Here is a 24076-nt window from a genome sequence, read left to right as displayed (position 1 = left end):
ACCATATCAGTTTATACAGAGATGAGTCTTGAGGACACTGCAGCACTGCACCAGTGTGGTGAGTCAGTCAGAAAGCACAGGTCCTAGAGGAGCTTAGGGGGGAAATTAAGGCTGTAATTTTATTGTCTCCTGCCTATAATTCCCCAGCAGCTCTGGGGTGACATTTACCCACTGGAGAGAAAGGAGAAAGCAACTGAGGCTTTTGGGAAAAAGAAAACAGCGTTTTTAGTAGAAAGATGTGCCCACATGGGTGTAGAGAGATACCCAGTGCAGCAAATCAGAGCCAGGAGATACGAGAGGATATCCAAGCACCTGTTGTTGGAAACCAAGAGCTCCCGCCTCACCCGCCTCGGCCGCGCCCCGCCCACTTTTAGAGGCTCAGTGGAAAGAACCACATCATCACCCACCACCAAATGCAACGCATCTCCAGGAGTCTCATATTCTCCAAGTGTGCATGAGGTATACATGCCCTTTTAGAAGGGCCACCACAGCCTGCTCTCTGTCTCCCACCTTTGCCAAGCTTGGTCTCTCTGTGTCTTCCCACCTCCCAGTTCTGAGGCAGCCTTTGCCTATAAACTACCCCCAATAAATTTCTTCTGTGAGATATGTTGCCTGGTGTGACTTTTCAGTATATCTTAGCCCACAACTGCAAAGGTACTCCAAGGTTTTTATGTTTTTATATTTGATATTTCTTTTTTTTTTCTTTTTCTTTTTTTCGGACCTGGGGACTGAACCCAGGGCCTTGCGTTTGCTAGGCAAATGCTCTACCACTGAACTAAATCCCCAACCCCTTGATATTTCTTATATGTGAATGGGCAGGTGTACACAGGCATGAGTGTGGGGACCTATGTGTGTGTGTGTGTGTGTGTGTGTGTGTGTGCACGCGTGCAGGCATGATAGTGATGTGTATAAGTGGATGTGCATATGTATGTCCTGTTGTGGGTTCACAGGACTCTACAGCACATCTGGGAAAGCCATTTGCAGGTCCCAGAGGGAGCATAAGGCTCTCAAGTCTACACTGGTGTTAAAGCTTCTATACTTAGCCCTTAAGTCTGTCTTTCCAGGTGTCCTCAGAAGAGTCCACGGCAGCATAAACAGCAATGTCATGAGGAAGTGCTAAGGGCACAGATGGCTGCTGTGGACAGAGCTGTAGCTCGCTGGGGCTGTGAGAGTTCAAGAAGTGCCTGCCTTGTCTGGTGCAGATGCGAGCTGGTACAGGCTGGAGGCAGTTAGGGTGTGGCTGCCCATGGGGATTCTCAGGTCTACCCCACAACGCCTTCCTAGACTGACTGCGGTATTCGCCTAGACTGACATCAGCCAAGACATCCATAAAGAATGATTGTCTTCCAGGAAGGCCAAGGGCCTCAAGGTTGGCTTTCCCCTCATGGTAATGTGTCCTTAAGCCTACTGGGCCTGATTAGGCACAGAAGAGTGCCACACACATTGTATTCTGACTGTTTGAATGTACTGCATCAAGGCTAAGTGGATTCTGGGAGAAGTGGCTGCTGGGCAAAGGAAAGCAAGTATCCCTTCCTGCCTAGTGATCTGTTTGAGATCAAACTCCATGGCTATATGTGATGCCTCCTCACATAAGCATTGGCCCTGAGGGACCCTCAGTCCAGCTCATCAAACTTCTAGGGAGGCTCTCCTCTTGGAGAAGAAACTTCTTAAGAATGCAGGGCTTCCTGGTACTCAGGGTGGATATGCTACTCACAATGAGGAAGGCCTCAATGGAAGTCACAATCAGCCCTGTGTCTGACAGATATGCCTCTGTGTGACTTGGTCACTCATTTGGTTATTCACCACTGATCTATGCTGGGCATCTACTGTGTATGGTGCAGTGCCTACTGACAGCCGGGACCAGATTCAGCCTGTGGTACAGGAGACTGTGCTAGTACAGGTGATTCCCCTGGCCTGCTCTCAGAGACCCAGAACTGCTTTTATTATCACCTGCCATGGCCAGGTGTGTGCTGGGAAGAACGGACCACCAGCTACCCCAGCTCTCTTTGTTCCCATTCATCTGTCTATCTACATGTCCACTTGTATGCCTCTATTTTTTTATTTTTATTTATATGTGAGTACACTGTAGTTCTCTTCAGACACACCAGAAGAGAGCATCCCATTACAGATGGTTGTGAGCCACCATGTGGTTGCTGGGGATTGAACTCAGGACCTCTGCAAGAGCAGTCAGTGCTCTTAACCGCTGAGCCATCTCTCCAGCCCCCTCTATCCCTTTTGTAGATGCCCCCTTCCCTCAACAAATCACTTTTACGCCAGATCTGTTGTATGGTGTGATTTCTCAGGGCTACAAGTTGACATAGGCTGGCCAAAAATACCCCGCAAGGGGCATATTTTTTATCATAACAGTGCTGAGGCAAGTTACACAGTACACCCCACTCATCCCTCAGAGAGTGCCACAGAAGCCAGGTGTGACTGCACGCAACCCAGTCCAGCCAGTCAGATGTCCAAGGACAGCCCCACTAGTGAGGAGTAGCAAGGCTGGTATTATAAACTCACGTCTCAAAAAAACAAAATATTTTTTATTTTTTACAAATACAATTTGGAGGGGCTGGAGAGATGGCTAGTGGTTAAGAGCACTGACTGCTCTTCCAGAGATCCTGAGTTCAATTCCCAGCAACCACATGGTGGTTCACAGCCATCTGTAATGGGACCTGACGCCCTCTTCTCTGGTGTGTCTGAGGACAGCTACAGTGTACTCATATACTCATATACATAAAATAAATCTTAAAAAAGTATGATTTGGAGCCAGGCATTGGTGGCATTTAATCCGATAGATAGAGATAGACAGACAGACAGATGGAGACAGACAGACAGACAGACAGACAGACAGACAGACAGACGGGGGCTGGAGAGATGGTTGAGCAGTTAAGAGCACTGACTGTTCTGGTAGAGGACCAAGGTTCAGTTTACAGTATCTACATTGGATTTGGCACCTTTTTCTCACCTCCTTGTACATGGACTGACTGTATATGGTACACAGACATACAGGCAGACAAAAACATATATACATATTAAGTAAAAATAAATAATAAAAAATAAAATATGAGCTAGAGAGATGACTGAGCAGTTAGGAGCACAGACGGCTCTTCTGTCAGCTGTGGATGGATTCCCAGCACCAACAGTCCATCAGACCATCGTCAGTAACTTCAGTTCTCGGGGATCAGAGGTCTTCCTTTGGTCTCCAATGGGCACTGCATGAATATACACACAGGCAAAACACTCACACACATAAAATAGAATAAGTCTTAAGAATGAATAGAGACAGTATAGTTTTGCATGCCCTTATTCCTAGCACTCGGAAGGAAGGAAGGTGATCTTGGTGAGTTTGAAACCAGCATAGTCTACATAGAGAGTTTTGGGACAGATAGGGCTACATAGAGAAATCCTGTCTCAAATGAGCAATAAACAACAAACAAACAAACAAATAAGATTTGGGGTAAACTCTGAAAAATGAGGGGAATCTAACTACTGGTGGGTCAGATAGGGAGAGGATCCCAGAAGAAGGACACAACTGTCCAAAGGAAAAGATATACAGAAAGGACAGGAGGCCTGGGTTGCTGAGCAAGACATCTGCTTGTTTTGGGGTTGATTGCCTGACAAAGTAGAGTGTGGTATTTTAAGCTGAGGTTTTCTGGCGCTGGAAATACAGCTTGGTAGAATCCTTGCCTGGTACACATGAACCCTAGCATCAATCTCCATCACTGTATAAACCAGGCATAGTGACTCAGACCTGTAATGTAGTATAGACCCTACCTCAAAAAAAAAAAGTGGGGCCCAATCTTGCATTAACGTAACCCCTCTTTCAGAGTCCAGCTCTAGACAAAGCCTGCCCACAGCACCACAGGGCAGTGAGCCACATCCCAGATGACAAAGAGAGAGGCCCAGGAAACAGGAACCTCTCACCAGGACGTGCTCAGCCAGGAATTATCAGAAATCACATGACCTAGTCTTCAGGGCTAAGAGCTAGAACCTTTCTAGCTCTGAAACCCAGGGTGGGTATTCACACATTAGCTCTCCTATATACAGAGGAGCCCTCCCCAGGTCTGATGGACTCTGAGTCACCAGGGCCCAGTCACTCTGGAGGCTGATGTCACCTCCAGTGCTTGTGAAAACAGTGTTTTATTGCTGGGATGGCATCCAGAGCCTGCTGTATACTAGAGGCCCCCACTATGGAGTTGTCGTGACGTTGTTGTTGGTCACCCAAGACTGTCCTTAGACCTCACTCACCCTTGGAAGAACCTGGAGATGTAAGATTTTTTCTACCCCTCCTCTGAACTGCACCCCGTTTCTAGCCTCCATTCTGGTAGCAAAACTTCTCCACCCGACTCCCATTCCACTCACCTACCAGCACCCACCACAGCCCGAGGCCTAGCTCCAGAGTAAGGTTTGACCGATGAAACTCTTCCCAGTGTTCCCACTGTGGCAATCAGCAGCCTACTAAGATCTTCAGATTCCAGGGCAAGAACAGGTTGCCATTAGGAGGTACCTAGGCAGCAGAGGCCACATGGCAAGATGGGTGGCTACATGTGGTCTATGACCAAGTTGACCTTGCTAGGGCATTGATTCACAACTGTTAGTCTATGCAAATCTTTTGTCATTTGGGTGTGAAAAGTATGTTTTAACATTTGTCTTGTCAACCTTTTGCTAACTTAGCACAGCCTCAAGTCATCTGAGAGAAGTCTCAACTGAAGAATTACTTGGATCAAATTGGTCTGTGGCCATGTTGAGAAACTATCTTGATTAGTAAATGATGTAAGAGGACCTAGTACATTGTGGGAGGTACCAACCCTAGGCAGGAGATCCTTGGCGATGTAAGAAAGCTAGTTATGCATGTGCCTATAAGTGATTAAGCCAGAAAGTTATTCCTCCATGACTTCTGCTTCAGGTTTCTGCCTGAGTTCCTGCTCTGACTTCCCTCAGTGATGGACTATCACCGAGGATTGTAGGTCAGGTAAAACCTTCTCTCCTCTAAGCAGCTTTCTATTAAAATGTTTTATTACACTCACTGAGGTTTTTTCAAAGGACCCAAATTCTCAACATCCACATAGCAGCTAACAACCATGTGTACTTCTAGTTCCAGGGGCTCAGACGACCTCATCTGACTTCTGACTTCTGTGGGTACTGGGTACATGGTAGCACACAACTTCAGATCTCTGTGATTTCAAGGTCAATTGAGTCTACAGAGTGAGTTCCCAGACAGCCAGAGCTAAATAGTGAGAGTGTGTGTTGAGAAAAACAAAAACAAATCAAAACAAAATTTTAATTAGTGCAGTTTTCCAGTAATTTCATTATTTATTGAATGAGACAATCCCAAGGGACCCAAAGCCTACTATAAATTCAGTGATAATTTATCTTTTGTTTTCTTTTGCCATGCTGGAAATGGGACCCAATGCCTCCCATATACCAGGTAAGCTCTGTACCACCAACCTGGATCCCAGCTCTCAGTAATAGCTTAAATGAGACTTCAGTCTCTGCTAGTTGGGACCTGAGTTTAGGTCTTTCCAAATATTAACTAGCAATTTTGTTCAGAGCGAGTTTTTGAGGCTTCTGCCCACTGCTGTGGATGAGCCATCAGAGAAAGTTGACCCAGTTGTGTACCAGAAGCTCAGAAGAAAGATGGATCTCAGAGGAAAGGTGAAGAGGACTCATCCGGTGAGTCAGAAATCCCACAACCAGAGACACTAGTAACGGTCATGAAAAAGCTAACCCTGAGCCCCAGTGCCAAGTGGCCAACATATTGTTGTTGTCATAGCCTTCATCACCGGATTCAGAACCAGCCTGTGGAGAACAGAAGTGAAAGAATCATGAGGGAAGTTCAAAGCGCTTTTCCCAAGAGAAGGGTCCGCACACTGTTGTTGGTGCTGAAAGAACCTGTAGCAAGGATGAGAAGATTTGTTCAGATTGAGCAGAGACAAAGACAGCTTGAAGGAAATGAGAACAGAGATGAGCCATTCAGATGTCTCTGCACTCTCTGCCATTATCAGAGATGGGATCCTTCTGAGAATGCTAAAATCGGGCAGAACCGGAAGAATTAGGACAGTTGGAATTGTATACTGTCTTTGCCATTAACGGTGCCACGCAGCAGATGTGAAAGCTGTTTTTTGTTTGTTAAGATTAAACTTTTCTTGGTGCTGGGGAATCTCTTCTACTTGCTAACCTTTAAATTATATATGATGTGTGACATTTAGATTCATTGAGAATTGAGCATGAGTCAAAGCCTTCTGTGAATTTTAGAACCTCAAACCTGGGGCTGAGAAACAATGTAACTAGAATTTGGGGTAGTTTGATTTGGAAGGTAATTGGAATAGATCTTTAGATTTTCTAGTTTGCAGAGAAATTTGTAATAAAGGCAAATTTGTTATCTTTAATAAATACACAGAACAGATTAGAATAGGCCATTGGAGATGGGGGACTTGTTTTTACAGGTGCATGTATGGGTGTGTACACACTCGTGATGTTCAGAGTTCAATGTGTGTTACCACCCCTGTTTATTTCTGCTTGGAAAGGTTTCCATGAGGCCTAGCTGGACTCTTAACTCCTAGTCCTGCCTCAAGTTTCCCGAGTTTTGACGCCATAGGCTTGTCAGCAAGATCTGGAAAATACTTGATTTTTGTGTTTGTTCATGCTGTGTAGTAAACAATTGGTTGATAAAAAATAGCTTAAATGAGTTTGTGCCTCATTAATTAAAACAGCCTAAACTGTTGTATGTAGTATTATATAACCTTCCTAGTTCCTGGACCAGCTGAGCTACCAACCTACCTACCTTGGTTCCAGGAGGTGACCACACACTACCTTCTAAGCTTCCCTTGAAGCCTCGGGTAAAACACACACACACACACACACACACACACACACACACACACACGCACAATTTGTTACTTTACAACTTGCCTTTTAGGCTCAATTGCTAGGTGTTACTCTCTCCTGCCTAGAAAAGTGTGCCCTTACCAATTTATTATCTCTGTCTCTCCACCTGCCCTAAACTTCAGTGGCTAGTCCTACTAGCCCTTACCAAACATCCTTGGCTACCCCCCTGTAGTGGAGGCTCCAGCTCCCCTGCTTCCCCAAAGACCTCACATGGTTGCTGCGTTCTCCTTCCAAAGCATAATGGAAAGACCTTCTCTCCTTCCTCATGTCTGCCTTTTCCTCCTGGGACTTGGAAATCCTGCCTGTACCATTCCCCCAACAACTAGCTCCTGGTTTTCTTTACGGACAAATCAAGAACCAATTGTGGAACAGGACCTTAGCATCAGAACCACTCCCTTCACTAAATGTTTCATACCAATCATTTGTAGGCACTTATTATTCACCCACAAAGTCAACAATGTGTGTGAGTTTGCAAAGTCAATGTGAATCAGCTGTGGGTCTTGAAGACTGCAGTTCCAGTGAGGGTTTGTCCTCCTGGACTGCTGCTTATTCTGAACCCAGACAGCCCACAGGAGCAGCAAAGTCTTCATTAGGTATAAACAAGCCCCTGAAGCTGTAGTCTCTAAAACCTATATTGATGTTCCAGTCTTGTGTGGGAAATAGGGCTTTTGCAGAGTAGGTAGTTAAGATGAGGTCATGCTGGATTACGGTGACCCTGAGTACAATGACTGCTTTTCTTCTAAGCAGAGGAAAAGCTGGGGTGTGGCCCAGCAGTAGAATGCTTACCCAGCACACATGAGGGCTCTGACTCCAGCTGTATCAATGTGTTAGTTACTTTCTATTGCCGTGATAAAAACACCAGGACCAGGCTCACAATGGTTAAAAGCGCTTACTGTTTGTCCAGATGACCTGAGTTCAGTTCCCAGCACCTGTGCTCACAGTTCACAATCCCCTATAAATCCAGCTAAGGGAATGGGATGTCCTCTTCTGGTCTCTGTGGGTACATCTATACAGATATACATACACGGGATACATACATACATGCATACATACATACATACTCAAAAAATGTCTTAAATGACCAGAACCAATTTAAGGAAGAAGAAATTTATCTGAGATGTAGAGTTCATGATGGTGGGGGACAAATGGGAGCTGACAGCTAAAGCATGAAGCTAAGAGCTAACACCTAAAACCATACACAGAACACAGAGAAAACAAACTGGAAGGAGGACTGGCTATGAACTCTCAAAGCTGGCCACCAGTGACTGACTTCCTCTGACAAGGCTCCACCTCCTAAGGTTCCATAATCTCCTGAAATAGTGCCACCAATGGAGGACCAGTCATTTAAATAGGTGAGCCTATGGGGAACACTTCTCGTCAAACACCTGAATGAACAACTGAATAATTATGATAGGAAAGCAAGCTGTGAGGGCCATCTGGCTGCCACATCTGTCATCTCATTGATGGTGAAATTTGAATTACTGATTTGGCTGGCTAGACCCATCTCTCTTCCTCACAATTCCATTTAGGTCCATCTCAAAGCTGTTGATTAGTGGGAGATAGTGACCTTCCTCAATAAAGGAGAACCAGTCTTTGATCAAGAGTGTCAAAGCTATATGAATGGCTGCACCTCCCTGCTAGAACATCCAAACCAGCTCTCAAGGAAACAGGCTGTGTGACAACAGGTTGCTTAGAGAGAGGTGTGTTTACTCCAGGAATACCAGGACTTATGGCTAAAGCAGGCCTTCTAGAGGACAGACCCTCCTCTAGAAGGAATAGCCTGATGACACTTGATTCCAAATGATGATAGACCATATTTCTTTAGGGTAAGCCTCATGAGTGGGTGCTTTGCAGCCCAAGAAAACTAAAATGGGGCTGGAGAGATGGCTCAGCGGTTAAGAGCACTGATTGCTCTTCCGAAGATCCTGAGTTCAATTCCCAGCAACCACATGGTAGCTCACAACCATCTGTAATGGGATCTGATCCCTCTTCTGGTGTGTCTCAAGACAGTGACAGTGTACTTGCATACATAAAATAAATAATTAAATCTTAAAAAAAAACCTAAGATAGTTTTGTGCCTTTTTAAAAAATAATTATGGGCAAACGTACCAACTCTCCCTCTTGAAAGTAACAGGGCCATTCAGTACAGGACATATTCAGACACTAAATTCTCAGCACAAAGGAGATGTGTTACCCTGGATAAGCCAGCAGAGTGTGTGTGTGTGTGTGTGTGTGTGTGTGTGTGTGTGTGTGTGGAGTAAGAGAGTTGTTTCTGCAGGACGGGTTTTCAAGGGGAGTCTACATTAGGATGAATTGGCAAATGCTGACTGGACATGTTAGCCAAATAATGAATTTTGACTGTTGGACCTTGATGTTTTGTCTCAGGAATGAGTCAGTAGCCAAATAAGGGAATAGACTTGAGGAACTCGCTTAAGGACTGTACCAGTTTGCAGGATGGAAGAGGAAAATGAGTTAAAGAGCAAAGCCTGTGGCAATGGTTGCTCCTCTCGAGCCAGCCGGAGCCCTCCAGGCCTGTCACAGTGAGGTCTACGAATCTCTGAGTCTCACTTCAACTCTCTAGTTTTTACGATAGTTTGTTGGCTTTTTTGCCTTGAATGCACAAAGCACTAGGACAAATCCCCATCACTGTACAAACCAGATGTCGGATGGTATAGGCCTGTAATCCCAGGACCAGAGAGGTAGAAGTAGGAGAATTGAAAGCTGAAGGTCATACTCAGCTGTACACCAAGTTTGAGGCCAGTCTGGGCTACTTGAGGGTTTGACTCATAAAAAAATCTTGTCAAGATGAATAAATAAGAATATAACAAAGTGACTAGAGAAAAACACCAGGTATTGTGGAGATGTTTGGGCAGATAACAAAATCACAAGATAAACATTAAGAAACAAAACCTAAGGGCTGGAGAGATGGCTCAGAGGTTAAAAGCCCTGACTGTTCTTCCTGAATTCAATTCCCAGCAACCACATGGTGGTTTACAACCATGTATAATGGGATCTGATACCATCTTCTGGCATGCAGGCTTATATGTAGGCAGAACACTGTGTACATAATAAATAAATGAATGAGAGAGAGAGAGAGAGAGAGAGAGAGAGAGAGAGAGAGAGAGAGAGAGAGAAGTCTACCAGGGCATGGTGTACCACACCCCCACACTTTTAATCCCTAAACTGGGGAGGCAGAGAAAGGAGAATCTCTGAGTTTGAAACCACCTTGGTCTATATAGCAAGTTCCTGGCCAACCAGAGTTACATGACAAGACTCTATCTCAGAGAGCAGGGTGGGAGGAGATGAGACAGAGGCCACATCTGAATACAGAGAAGAGAGCTAAGGCTGTTACTCAGTGGACGAACTCCTGACTCACATGTGCTAAGTCTTGGGTCTCATCCCCAACCCAGAAAAATAAAAGGGGATGGAGAGAAAATTCAAAATCCTTGACTTTTAATTCCATGCAGCATCCAGAGTGTATTTTTTTTACATTTGTGGCTAGTATGTTATGTATATGTACCACATGTGAAATGCTCACAGCGCCCAGAAGAGGGGGTTGGGTCCCTGGTGTGGGCTGGGGGGTAGCTGTGGGGCTGATGAAGGCAGGTGTCTCTGTGTCCTTCCAAAAGGAAGCAGAAGGCAGTTTGGTGCAACACAACTCCGTAGGGCTGGTGCAAACACATCTTTCCCTTGTAGATGCCAGAGTCTGACGCAGGCTGACCTCTTCTAGGCTTGCTTAAGTACAGCGTTTCTTGGTGAAAACCATCTGGTGATAATTCAATCTCATGTGCACAACAAAACATAAATAAATCTCCTTGAGAAACACAGGACGCTAAATACAGATCAGACATGAGTACATCAAACGCTTTGTAAAGTCCATAAAGATATTCTATAGATCAACTGAGAAAAACAAATTCATGATAAGATCTGTTGCTAGGAAAGTCCCTAGGCTACACAGCTAGTACAGAGGTTACAGCACTAGAAAGCACGTCCACTCCAACCTTCTGGGTAGAAAACCGGTTTTGTATTCTTTCCCTTGAGGAACAATCCCTTGTGCTCAATATTCCAAGTTCCCATAGTGTCTGCCTATCTATAAGAACAAAGACCTCTGTGCCCCTACACTCTGGAACTGAAGTTTATATATGCTCTGTGAGTGTTGGGAACCACATGTAAATCCTCTGTGAAAGCTGCTAGCATTCTTAACTGCCAAGCCATCTCTCCAACCACAGCTTAGAGCATTTACTCTGCTCTTCCACCGAGCATAGATTGTCTAGGACACACAAGGGTATATAAACTTCATGGTAGGGCTAAGGGTATGCTTTGTGTAGGTATGAAAGAGAAAGTAGGACTGGAGAGATGGCTCAGCGGTTAAGAGCACTGGCTGCTCTTCCAGAGGTCCTGAGTTCAGTTCCCAGCAACCACATGGTGGCTCACAACCATCTGTAACAAGATCTGATGCCCTCTTCTGGTGTGTCTGAAGATAGGTACAGTGTACTCATATACATTAAATAAATCTTAAAAAAAGAAAGAAAGAAAGAAGAGAAAGAAGAGAAAGAGAGAAGAGAAAGAAGAGAAAGAGAGAAAGAGAAAGTAGACATGGCCAGGACTACTTAAAAAAGAGGCGAGAATAGCAAGGGATGGAGAGCAGAGGCAACAGAGGCAACGTTGTGAAAGAAGCAGGAGGAGAGGACAGAGAGAAGAAACGTGAGAATAGCAGGGTTGTAAGGAAGATAGCTGGGGAGAGGGAAGCTCATGAGCAGGAGGCAGTTTAAGGTAGGGGAGGAAGTAAAAGGAGACAGGGTGCTACCATGGACTTTGAACTGTATTATCTACCTGAGATACTGAGGGAGCCTAGAGAGCAGCATGACCTTTGACATGCTAATAGGCAGCAGAGGTAGCCAGATGTGGTGGTTTGAATAGGAATGGTCCCCCATAGGCTCATAGATTTGAATGCTTGCTAATTATGGAGTGGCAGTACTGGGAAAGATTAGAAGGTGTGGCATTTTGGAGGAAGTATATCACTGAGGTAGGCGTTGGGGTTTCTTTTTTTGAAGGGGCTTGAGACAGGGTTTCTCTGTGTAACCCTGGCTGTTCTGGAACTCGATCTATAGTCTAAGCTGGCCTTGAACTTAGAAATCACCCTGCCTCTGTCTTCTGAGTGTTGCAATTAAAGGTGTACCACCATGGCCCAGCCTGGCTTGGCTCAGTCCCTCTTTCTTTTCCTGCTGCATGCACTTCAGGATATAGAAGTCTCAGCTAGCCTGTGCTGCCATGCTGCCATGCTCCCTGCCATGAGGGTTGTGGGTCCCCTTCTGCCCAGGGTCACTGGCCACCAACCCAAGAGGACAAAGGGAGTACACTCAACTGACGGGGTTTAGGAAAGCTAGTGAGCATGAACGGAAATGACGACATTCCGGAATCAGCTTTAGGGAGACAGATCAACTTTATTCAGGTGAATCAAGTGTGATATAGTTTTGGAGACAGGAGTATTAATACCGAGGGTGGGCAAAGGTCATTGGCTAAAGGCTAACGATGAGATACCTCATCAGCGTGGAGGGGGGGCATTCCAGGAATCTCAGGTGCTTCCTGAACCTGAACGAGTTCCTATTGGGAGAAAGGAGCTGAACCATAACCTCACCAAGCCTACGTGACACTCTGCTGGTAGAGGGATTGCAGGCCCCTCACACAGGTTCAGAGAAGAAGCCCTATTGGTAAAGGTAGTCCTCCACTTTGCACCAAGCTTAGGGTGGTCTTAGCAGGGCTCAACAGAGTATAATGAACTAAACCTCTGAAACTGTGATCAAACCCCAATTAAACTCTTTCTTTTATAAGAGTTACTATGATTGTGGTTTCTTTTCCCCAGCAATAGAAAAGACTAAGATACCACACGTCCTTTTTGCTAGGAGTAAGGGAAATTATTCCTTTTGGTAGAGGGAAACTGTTTGCAAGTTTGTGAGGAATGCTGGCTTTTCTCTACCTGCTGAAATTCCTCCTAGAGTCCATGTTGATATCATTTCTGGATATTTGGATACCTTTTGGAGTTTTGGAAATTGGAGTTTTCTTTGGACCCAACAGAGGGCCATAGACTTGTATATTCAACACAAAAGGACAGATGGACAGACAGATATATACTCGGGTAAGAAAAGTAAGTGGTTTCTCTGAGTTCCAGAAAATAGTCTCAGATCATGTTTCGGGCTTTGAGGGATCTGCCCCAGGCTGCTCCTAAAGCTGGACATCCATCCTATCCCTTCAATCCTTTCCATTGTATGTACCTGTCCCTGGAGTAGCTTCCCCTTTATAGAAAGAGCTGTTGGATGAGGACCAGGCCTAGTGACCATTCTGAGGTCCTGGGGAGTGGGACTTCAACATACAAAACAGGGGGCCCGGATTCAGCATACAGCACAGCTGTAGCTGAAGTCAGGAAGTATAGTTCAGTCACACCGACAACCTTCTCTAAGAGGCAGGCTGGAGGGTGGATCCAGAATACTTACTCAGTCCTGGGCCCATCCCCAGCACCCCAGAGACAATGGGCTCTGCAGACTGCAAAGAAATACAGTGTTTATTTGTGTACTTGTTGGTGTTTTGAGACAAGGTCTCACTATATAGCCCTGGCTGGCCTGGAATTCACTGTCTTGCTGTGTAGACCAGGTTGGTCTCACACTCATAGCCACAGGAACCACTGGCCCTGAGACCCCTTTCTTGGGCCCTACTTAGTAGACACTGCAGAAGCAAGACGGTTCTGAGCTCTCTGTGCCAGAAAAGTGGGACATCCTGCAGCAGCCTCTATGACTAAGGTGCTGGTGGCATGTTTCAAGTGACACACATGCTCATGTTCTTAGTCATCTGGTTGGCTTTTCTTTTCCTGGATTTACTTAAACATCTTTTGTTTTGTTTCATTGTTTTTGAAACAGGGTCTTGTGTAGCTCAGAATGGCCTCAAATTTACTATGTAGCTGAGTATGACCTTGAACTCTTGATCCTCCTGATTTCCAGGAATTTAGTGCTAGGATCACAGTGTTCGAAGTGTTCCTGGGCCTGGCTGCTTTGACTTTCTCATCCTCATCCCATCCCCACCTTTGGCTTTAACATGTATGTATGTGTGCCGTGTACATGCCTAGTGTCTGAAGAGGTCAGAAGAGGGTGACAGATTCCTGTAACCAGTAGGAGCAGCTCTGCTTTTATGTGGTGTATGTAAGGGTGCTCCACTGTCTGTTGGTCTGGGGCCTTCAGTGGGTTTATAGGTTTGGTTCCGTTTCTTTCTTTCTTTTTTTGTCTTAATACACCCATGTGTCCCTGTGTTCCTGATATAATTTGGTAAGTATGTATGTGATAAAACTTTGTATGGGGGTTGGGGATTTAGCTCAGTGATAGAGCGCTTGCCTAGCAAGCGCAAGGCCCTGGGTTCATCCCCAGTTCCGAAAACAAACAAACAAACAAACAAAAAAAAAAAACTTTGTATGAACTAATTAGTTACATCAGTCTTAATAATCATGGATGTTTCCTGCCCAGTGCAGAGCCTACTGTCTCAACATTTACACTCAAAATAAGAGTGAAGAGTTGCTTTGTAAAATGGAGTCACTCTGGACAAGACATTGCCTGCAAGCTGTTGTCTGGTACAAAATGGAGAAACTTGGAGGCTCCTTTTTTCACCTTTTCTAACTTGTGAGAAGGGAAATGTTCAGCAGACATTGTGATTTCCTTTTGTATATGTTCTCCTATATTCTTCCTTGAGTATGGCTGGAGACTGTGTGACATTGGTGGTTATTAAATGCTATTCCACCCTACAGGTTCTAGTGGGTCTCTGTGAGAGCTCAAAGTCTGTGTGTGCCTTCTTTCTTCCCAGAAACAGTCACAGATTGCTCAGTCTCTCACTTCTTAAAGTGGGTCACAGGAAAACTTGCTAGGGAGAGATGACTCAGAGGCTAAGAGCACTGATTGCTCTCCCAGAGGTCCTAAGTTCAATTCTCAGCAACCACATGGTGGCTCACAACCATCTGTAATGGGATCCGATGCCCTCTTCTGGTGTGTCTGAAGACAGCAACAGTGTACTCATATACATAAAATAAATAAATAGGGGCTGGGGATTTAGCTCAGTGGTAGAGCGCTTACCTAGGAAGCGCAAGGCCCTGGGTTCAGTCCCCAGCTCCGAAAAAAAAAAGAACCAAAAAAAAAAAAAAATAAATAAATAAATAAATCTTTTAAAAATAAAACTTGCTAGGGAAAAAATGGCTAAATTGCAGTCAGAAACTCCAGGAGTAGCCCCATAATCCTGTTTCCACGTCCTAGAGATACCCACATTCCTAAGAAAGGCTGAAATCCATTGACAAATACTTTGTAATATACTCCGCTATTGGATCCAGGAAGACTTTTTTTTTAAAGATTTATTCATTTATTATATATAAGTACACTGTAGCTGTCCTCAGACACACCAGAAGAGGGCATCGGATCTCTTTACAGATGGTTGTGAGCCACCATGTGGTTGCTGGGAATTGAACTCAGGACCTCTGGAAGAGCAGTCGGGTCTCTTAACTGCTGAGCCATCTCTCCAGCCTCCCAGGAAGACTTTTATGCTCAAAAAGAATATATTATTTCCCTCAGCTTTAATACCAGCACTCAGGTGGCAGAGGCAGGAATAGCTCTTGAGTTCAAGGCCAGCCTGGTCTACATAGCAAGTTTTGGACCAACCAGGGTGGCACAGTAAGACACTGTCTAAAAGAGAGGGGAAAAAAAGAGGGCAGATCTGTGGTCGAACTTTAATCCTAGCACTCAGGAGGCAGAGGCAGGCAGATCTCTATGAGTTCAAGGCCAGCCAGGGCTACTCAGAGAAACCATGTTTTGAAAAACAACAAAAAAGAAATAACCATAGAAAGTATTGTGCAAGTGACATTTCATACCTATCAGGTTTGCCAGACGTAGAAGCTGAATTACAGTGGTGAGTGCAGCTTTTCCTGAGCCATTTTGTATGACTGTAAATTAGAACAATTTTAGGGGCAGACAATATGTATTCCAATATAAATGGAGCATCTGGCCCAGGCTGCCTTGAGTGATTTGCTCCCCAGAAGAGGCTCTACCAAGATCTCTATAGAGCAGAGACAGTCATCCTATACTTAGCAAACATTTTGATTAGGCACACGTCTTTAATTCCAGCACCCAGAGCCAGAGGCAGATGGATCTTTATGAGTTCAATGCCAGCCTGGTCTACAAATCAAGTTCCAGGACAGCCAGGGCTGCACAAAGTAACCCTGTCTGGGGCTGTGGGTGCAGAGGGGGTAGTCTTGCTTGGAAGTGGGGTCTGTTTGGATGTCTGAGTTAGAATTAGATCATAGTGAGTCATGGAGGCTTATATCTGCCATCTCAGTTCTTGGAAAGCTACAATAAGAAGGTGACTGTCAGTATTGAGCCAGCCTAGGCTAGAATATAAAACCAGTAGAAACAAACAACAAAAACAAAACCAAAAACCAAAAACTATGGGCTAGAGGGATGGGCCAGTGAGTGACAGTCCCTTATATATAGGCCTGAAGACCTGGTTCCATCCTCTGGTACTACAAGGTGACAGGAGAGGAAGTTATCTTCTGACATTCATACTACCGTAAACACATAATAAATACATGGATGAATAAGGATGGGCATGATGGCACACACCTTTAATCCTACATAGTACTTGAGAGGCAGAGGCAAGCAGATCTCTATTATTTCAAAGTCATCTAGTTCTGCAGAGAGAGCTCCAGACCACGCAGAGCCTGAGACTCTTTCTCAGTACATAAGTAAAATGGAAGGGGGAAAGTGGGGTCATGCTGCCTTAGGGTGGCTCTAAGCCATGTGGCAATATCCATTCCAGAACTTGAAGAAACATGTAGAGGGGAGAGGGACAGAGTGGCATGAACTGCTGCAACAGTGAGCCAAGCAGTGTCCCAAAAGCAAGACAAAAAGTGTCCCCTCCAAGCATGCAGAAAAATGGCCCTATGACATCATGACCTTGGCTTCTGCTGTCCAGCCAGAATCAGTTGTGTTGAGTCAGGGGACTGTCCAGTTCCCTGCTTCAGCCTCCTTGGGGCTGGGACTGCAGGTGAGGCACCACATCTAACTCAGAGGTTTTGAGTGACCCCTTTCTGAGAACTGTCTCCACAGCCTATAACTTCTGTGTAAGTAAGAAAGCAAGTCCTGAAGTGCCTCCAACTTTTTTTTTCTTTTTCTTTTTTTTGGAGCTGGGGACCGAACCCAGGGCCTTACACTTGCTAGGCAAGCACTCTACCACTGAGCTAAATCCCCAACCCCTCCAACTTTCAATATGCTTATTCAAAATTGTATAATAGGGCTGGAGAGATGGCCCAGCCTGGAGCTGAAGGAGACTGGTATCAGGTTGTAGAGATTCACTTGCCTCTGGCTTCCGAAACCACCGCACTGCCATGTGTGGACATTTTGTTTGCAGGTATGTTTGTACAGCATGTGCAGGCTTGGTAGGAGAGGAAGTGAGAAGAGGGCATCCAATCCCCTTGAGCTAGATGGTTGTGAAATACCATTTATGTACTGGGAATTGAGCCTGGATCCTCCACAAGAGCAGCAATTGCTCTCAACCACTGTGCCAACTCTCTAGCCCCTTAGGAGACAGGATTTCACTATGTACCCATCCCTGGCTAGCCTTAAACTTGCTGTACAGACTATTTAAGTAAGTTGGCCTCAAACTTGGGGATCTTTCTGTCTTTCTGAGTCCTGGGATCAAAGGCATGCACCACCACATCCAGCTTTGAGATTTTTTTTTTAAAATTGTGTGATTGTGCGCGTTTGTGTCTGTGGAGGGGGAATGGGAATGGGAATGCAATGCTCACACAGGCCAGTGACATCAGGTACCCTGGAGCTGGAGTTGCAAGCAGTTGGGAGCACCTGACATTGGTACTAAGAATTAAACTATGGTCCTTTCTTTGCAAGAGCTCTGAGCCTACTCTCCAGTCCCATACACCCATGTCTAAAGATAGACTGTAATGAGATGTGGCTCAGTGAAAAAGACACTTGCATGAGGCCCTGGGTTTCATCCCCAGTACTGGAAAAAAGTAACTATTATGGTATGCTAGGTGAAAGGACCCTATCTTCTTTGGAGATGATAGTATTATATGAGGGTTCAAAGATGTTCACCACTTCCAGTCATCTTACCCATGCTACCTCCCTAATCCCCACCAACCACAGCTCCTCCTTGTTTTTAACCAAATTTTAGACCTTTTGGGGGCTTATTAGATGACATTTCTTGGAAGCTATTATTCTTTTTTTATTAAAAATTTTATTTCTCTGATACAGACAGAATTCCTATAGTCCAAATAAGGAAAACAGACCAAACCCAAAACACTATTAAATCATAAAACAAAACAGCATGTGAGATAAAGTCAAATAATATAGTCCACACCTGGTAAATTTATTCCCATCAATTATCATATTTCTAATAAGATTAATTTTTTTCAAGTTTCAAGTCCTAAACAATTAATAACACATTCTTTAAAATGAATGAAAAACTATGACCAACAGAAGACATACAAGCATTTAGCACAGGCATGTGACTGATCTGGGTGTTGTCAAAATAAAAGGTCTTCATTAAAAGCTGCTGACATCTGTCAGTAGTTGGAGACCGCTGGTTGTGACCATACTGTGTGCACTGTTGTTGACAGCAGGGCTCTGGTCTTTGCTGCGGGTAGTTGTTACCCCATGACCGTCCATGCCACTGATTTGACCGATTGTTACTTGGCCATCCTCATCTGTTATCCCTACCTCTAAACTGTCTGTTATCTTGGAGCTGGTCGCCTCTATTTCTTTGGTTACTATTGCTATTCCATTCTTCAACAATAGGAGGGGATTCAGGAGGGTGTTTCAAGTATTCCTGGTATTGTCATCTTGTGTGAATCTGCTTGCAAGCAGAAGCTGGTATTCTAAAGTGGTTCTATTTGGCCCAGCAGACTGACCCAATGCACTATCACTCCTGCTGGCCAGATACCAAAACAGCAAACTTTGAATGAGGCCATGTTTCCAAGAATCAGAGATTGAAACAACAGATGAAAAGAACTGGTTAAGAAAGCCCCTGCTCATGTCCTCCTGAGGAGAAAAGGCCCACAAGCTTACCTAAGGTCTTCACACCACTGTGCCTCTGAAGATACCTCTGCCCTGCTCTGTTCACCAGACCTTCCTAAGTCTTCAAATGAGAGGAGCCAGGCAGCCGAATCCTAACAGCAGCCAGTTTCAGGGCTGGGTGTGGCCCGGCAGCAGAGCCTGTCATGAAGGGAGCCCTTGGATGTGTCTCCAGCCTGACCAGAACAAAGCTGACTGAATGTATGTACCCCCTGGGCACTTCTGAGTCCAGAATTGTGTGACTGAGAACATGGGCTGTGCTCCCTAGGGGTCCTTTCTGCTCTGCCTGCAGACAGGCATGTGACAGTTCTGGGTGTTCCTCAGCTTGCAGGAAAAGCTAAGAAAGGTCTAGCTTCAGAGCCCTTCACTTCAGGGTAGGGTCACACTGAGACAGACCTCACACTGATCCAGGACTACCCATCTCCACTTGTCTTTTGGGAGACACCATTTAGCCTTTGCTACCAGCCTGTGGAGCTTCCTGAAGACGTCTCTGACCATCAGGCAGGGGGATTTCCAGAAGACATCTCATGCTGGCTGGGAGAGCACTGCTCACTGCTCCTTGAATCTTGGACTTAGGCTAAAGGAGATGTCCGAAGCTGTTATTTACCTGCTGGGGGCAAGTGAGTCCTATGTCAGCTCACAACAGCTTCGGCATCAGACAGCAGTGTGTCCTTTCACCTATTCTGTTCCTCTCCCCAAAGCACTCCCAAGCCCGTGTGCATGTGCACGTGCGTGTTTGAGTTTGTGTGTGTGTGGTGTGTGTATGTGTGTGTACATGTGTGTGTGTGTTTGTGTATATGTGTGTATATGTTTGTGTGTGCATGTGTGTGTAAATGTGACTATGTGTGTGTGATTGTGTGTATGTGTGTTCTGCTGCACTCACTCCCAAGAACAAATGTCCTTGCTCCTTGGGTTGACTCTCTGTCTCATGTTGCCTCATGTTGGGGTGGTGCTGGAACCCTCAATCCAACTGTACCCTGCACTGTCTCCTCTGCCAGAGCTGTCAGTCATGGCTACTTCATCAAGCTTACTTCTTTGCTGGCCACTGTTCCCGGAACCCCTTCCGTCTCCTCACACCCTGCTCTACCTAAGGTAGTATTGACTTTTAACATGTATACATAGATAGTTGTTGGGTGGGGCCTTGTGGAACAATCTTGACTTGAGCTGTTTTTTATTTGCAGTTTTCCTTCTTTTATGTGCTAGAAACAGGCATTTGGGAGCTCTCCTTCCCAGAAATCATTAGCTCCTCCTGGGGGGCTGCGGGATGAAAGGCCGAGTGAGGTCTCTATTTTTCCATGTCCGTCCAGCTCTCTCACTTTGGCTGAAAACCAAGACATCAGTGTCTTTTATCCTGAGTCACCTAGGGTCTTTGAACATGAAAACCTGCAAGGCAGACGAGCCTCCAGGTTGTGTTTGGAAGACTAGAATATGCCCTACAGCTGAAGTCATCATGTGCTGGGAGCCAGAGATCCCTTCAAGAAACAGCAGGAAAATGAGAAGGAAAGAAACAGAATCTAATTTGCTTTTCCTCCTGAGAATCAAAGAGCTCCACACATCCGATAGCCAAAGATGACGTGCTTTCTCTGTGCCTCTGTCTTTCTTTCTTTCAAGACAGGATTTCTCTGTACAGCCCTAGCTGTCCTGGAACTCAATTTGTGACCTGAAACTCAGATCCATATTCCTCTGCCTCCCTAGTGCTGGGATTAAAGGGTTGTGCCACCACCGACCAGTGATGTGTGCTTTCTAAAGACATCTTAAATAAGGATGGTAAACACAACAGAAAGACAGCATTAAACTACGTTTATGTAGTTCAGGGTTGTAACGTTGAGCTTAGTAATATCAACATGCCCCTCACCCCACTCCTGCCCTGGGCTTTCTCTGCATAGCCCTGACTATCTTGCAACTTATTCTGTAGTCAAAATCAGCTCACCTCTGCTGGGACTAAAGGCCTAGGCTGGCCCAGTACCCCTGTTTTATCTTTAAACAGTGGTCTTCATAAGACAGCTTTATAAAGGAAAAGTCTTTAAGAGAAACAATTGAGTTGGGTGGTGGTGGTGCACAGCCTCAGTCTTAACCAGCACTTGGGAGGCAGAGGCAGCTCTGAGTTGGAGGCCAGCCTGGTCTACAGAGGTTGTACAGGACCATGAGCCTTATACATGCTGAAAACCGAGCCCAGGTCCTCTATAAGATCAAGTGCTCTTGGGTTGGGGATTTAGCTCAGCGGTAGAGCGCTTGCCTAGCAAGCGCAAGGCCTTGGGTTCAATCCCCAGCTCCGAAAAAAAGAAAAAAAAAAAAGATCAAGTGCTCTTAACTGCCCCCTAATTGAAAAGTAAAACATAAAATTAAGTTAAATTAAAAAAAAAACCTTTCAGACTTTGGTGTGGATAAGTACATAGTGCATATTTGATATATTGTACACTGAAAGTATAAAATGTACGTGGTGGCCCCATAGCTTCTGCTCTGAGTGCTTAATTCTAACTGTAGGAAAGTTTGTTGAGTTGTATAAACTTTGGGTCTGGTTAACTTTGGTGTGTGATTTTTTTTATGTATCTGTAAGTTTTGTATAATAAAATTTATACAATTAAATTACGTTCACTCTTGAAAGATTTATCTGACTGGAGATCCTGAGGTGGGAGAGACGGCTCCTGGGCTTTCGTTGGCAGAGCCATTACCAGCAGCCGTTAACCATCCATGGCTTTTCTCTCTTCCTCTTTCAAAATACTCAACATCCTTTCCAGACATGATCACACATCTAGGGTCAAGAATCAAGAGGGCTGCCCAGCTGCCCTGGAATCTGTCTTTGAAATATTTGTTGAAATGAACTGAGGCAAGCCTTTGAAGCACACACCTTCAGTCCCTCAGGAGGCAGAGGCAGGTGGATCTCTGGGTTTGAAGGCAGCCTACTCTATAGAGTAAGGTCCAGGAAAATCCTCGAAGAGGAGGGAGAAGAGATAAAAATGAAATTTTAAAAAATAGCCACACCTTTGCTGAGTATCCCACAAAGCCGACCTGCTGAGGAGAACTTCTGTTTGATGGAGAATTGGAATAATGTTACAGGCTGAAAGCCAAAAATCTTATATCTTCATTCAGTGGCCACCTCTGTGGGTGACCTAGCATCTTTTCAGAATGTACACACAAGACCACTAGCTTCCTCCAAACCAAAGGGTATATGTCATCAGCTCTGAGGTCTTTGACAGAATCTTCTGGCTTTGCTGTGTCTAGCCTACCCAATGTCTCTGCTCATGTATTTTAAAAGTCCTGATTCATGACTTTATTTCGTCTGATTATTATGAAAACATCTTGAAACTGTTAGCTTGCCAAAACATGGTATTTGTGGAAGCTGAATTTGTGTTCCCAGGCCACAATCACTAATTATTTGAATAAACTATCCCCTTGAGGAAACTGTGTTTTTGTGTGGACAAAGAAAGCCCCTCCATTTTTCTATAGAGAGTCAGCCTCCTCCTAGAGCAGGAGCTGAGGGAGGGCGTGTGTCCTAAGGAATGAGATTCTTCCTGTTCTTGAGGCCTCAGATCAGTCCTGTTTAGAGTGAGCTAAAAAAATGAAGCATATTTACTTATTTATTTGTAGTGTGTGTGTGTGTGTGTGTGTGTGTGTGTGTGTGTGTGTGTGTGTGTGAATGCCTTTGTGAGTGAGTCTGCAGGTCAGAGAATAACTTTTGGGGGTTGGTTCTGTACTCCCTGGGTGTGATCCAGGAATTGAACTTGGGTTATCAGCTTCAAGTGCTCTTACAAGCTGAACCAGTTCTCCTACCCTTAACATCTCCCTATAAGTAAATCTGTCTCCTTTTTCATCCATCCACCCCCTCCACAGTTGGGAATGTTGGTGCCGCTAATTCCAAAACAAAGGTCTTGGAGCACACCTGAACTGAGTTTTCCAGGGCAGCTCAGAAACTCACCCTGCTTTGGGGAGATTTGCAACATCATAAATTGGTGTTCTTGCCTCAAGAAATAATTTAATCATCCTCATGGCAAGGCATTCTTTATGCACCCCTTAATTCCTTTCCTTTCCTCCTGCTTCTCAAATTTCTCACTGCACACACACACACACACACACACACACACACACACACACACACCCCTCTAGAACCCAGGCTGGAAGGGCTTAGAAGCTCAATCTCTGGCCCTGCTTTACTAAGATGTTCTTGTTTTGTTTTGTTGTTTTGTTTTGTTTTGTTTTGTTTTGTTTGACTCTGCATATGTGCATAATTAAGGTGTTTTTCTCCTGTTAAATAGGTTGTGTCAGTGGACCGTGGAGACTAAAGCGAAGATGCAGGCGGAACCTGACGCATTCAGAAAGGAGTTGTTTTTCTTCCTGTGGCCATCACTGGAGCCATCTGGTTGGCTGACCATGGATTCGGTTCTGAGTTCTCTTTTCTCTTCTTCTTCTTCTTCTTCTTCTTCTTCTTCTTCTTCTTCTTCTTCTTCTTCTTCTTCTTCTTCTTCTTCTTCTTCTTCTTCTTCTTCTTCTAGATTTATTTATTTATTATATATAAGTACACTGTAGCTGTCTTCAGACACACCAGAAGAGGGCATCAGATCCCATTACAGATGGTTGTGAGCCACCATGTGGTTGCTGGGGATTTGAACTCAGGACCTCTGGAAGAGCAGTCAGTGCTCTTAACCACTGAGCCATCTCTCCAGCCCTCTTCTTTTCTCTTCTTGACTCAATCTGGGATGGATTCCATGGTACTTTCTACTCTGTGGGTTAGTCAGTACTGAGCCAACCAGAGACAGAGACCTACACTTGAGACTTTGGACACTGGGGATTGAATAGAACTCTCTGTGTGGAGTTAAAATGCTGCAAATTCAAAGTCAAAATTATCATCCTTGAACAGTCAGTTGTCACCCACCCCTGTTCTTGACCTGACATCCCTGTGACTGCAGGCTGGCTGTGGTACATACAGCCTTTTATCCCAGCACTCAGGCAGCGGCAGGTGGACCTCTCTGAATTCCATTGAGCCTGGTTTACATTACATATTCAGTCCCAGGACAGCCAGGACTACACATTGAGACCCTATCTCAAAACAAATAAGATTTAATAGGAGTTTTTAGCCCAGGCTC

The 24076-nt window shown here is 45.0% G+C and overlaps 1 pseudogene; it reads left to right on the top strand.

Moving 5' to 3' along the window:
• The first annotated feature begins 246 nt into the window (after window positions 1-246).
• On the top strand, window positions 247-6056 carry LOC134486698 (developmental pluripotency-associated protein 3-like; annotated as a pseudogene).
• Window positions 6057-24076: the final 18020 nt, after the last annotated feature.

This window comes from Rattus norvegicus, chromosome 4, assembly GCF_021556685.1.
Source record: "Rattus norvegicus strain SHRSP/BbbUtx chromosome 4, alternate assembly SHRSP_T2T, whole genome shotgun sequence".
NCBI lineage: Eukaryota > Metazoa > Chordata > Mammalia > Rodentia > Muridae > Rattus > Rattus norvegicus.
Note: the sequence above shows the minus strand (reverse complement) of the source record. Positions and strands in the feature narration are given on the sequence as shown.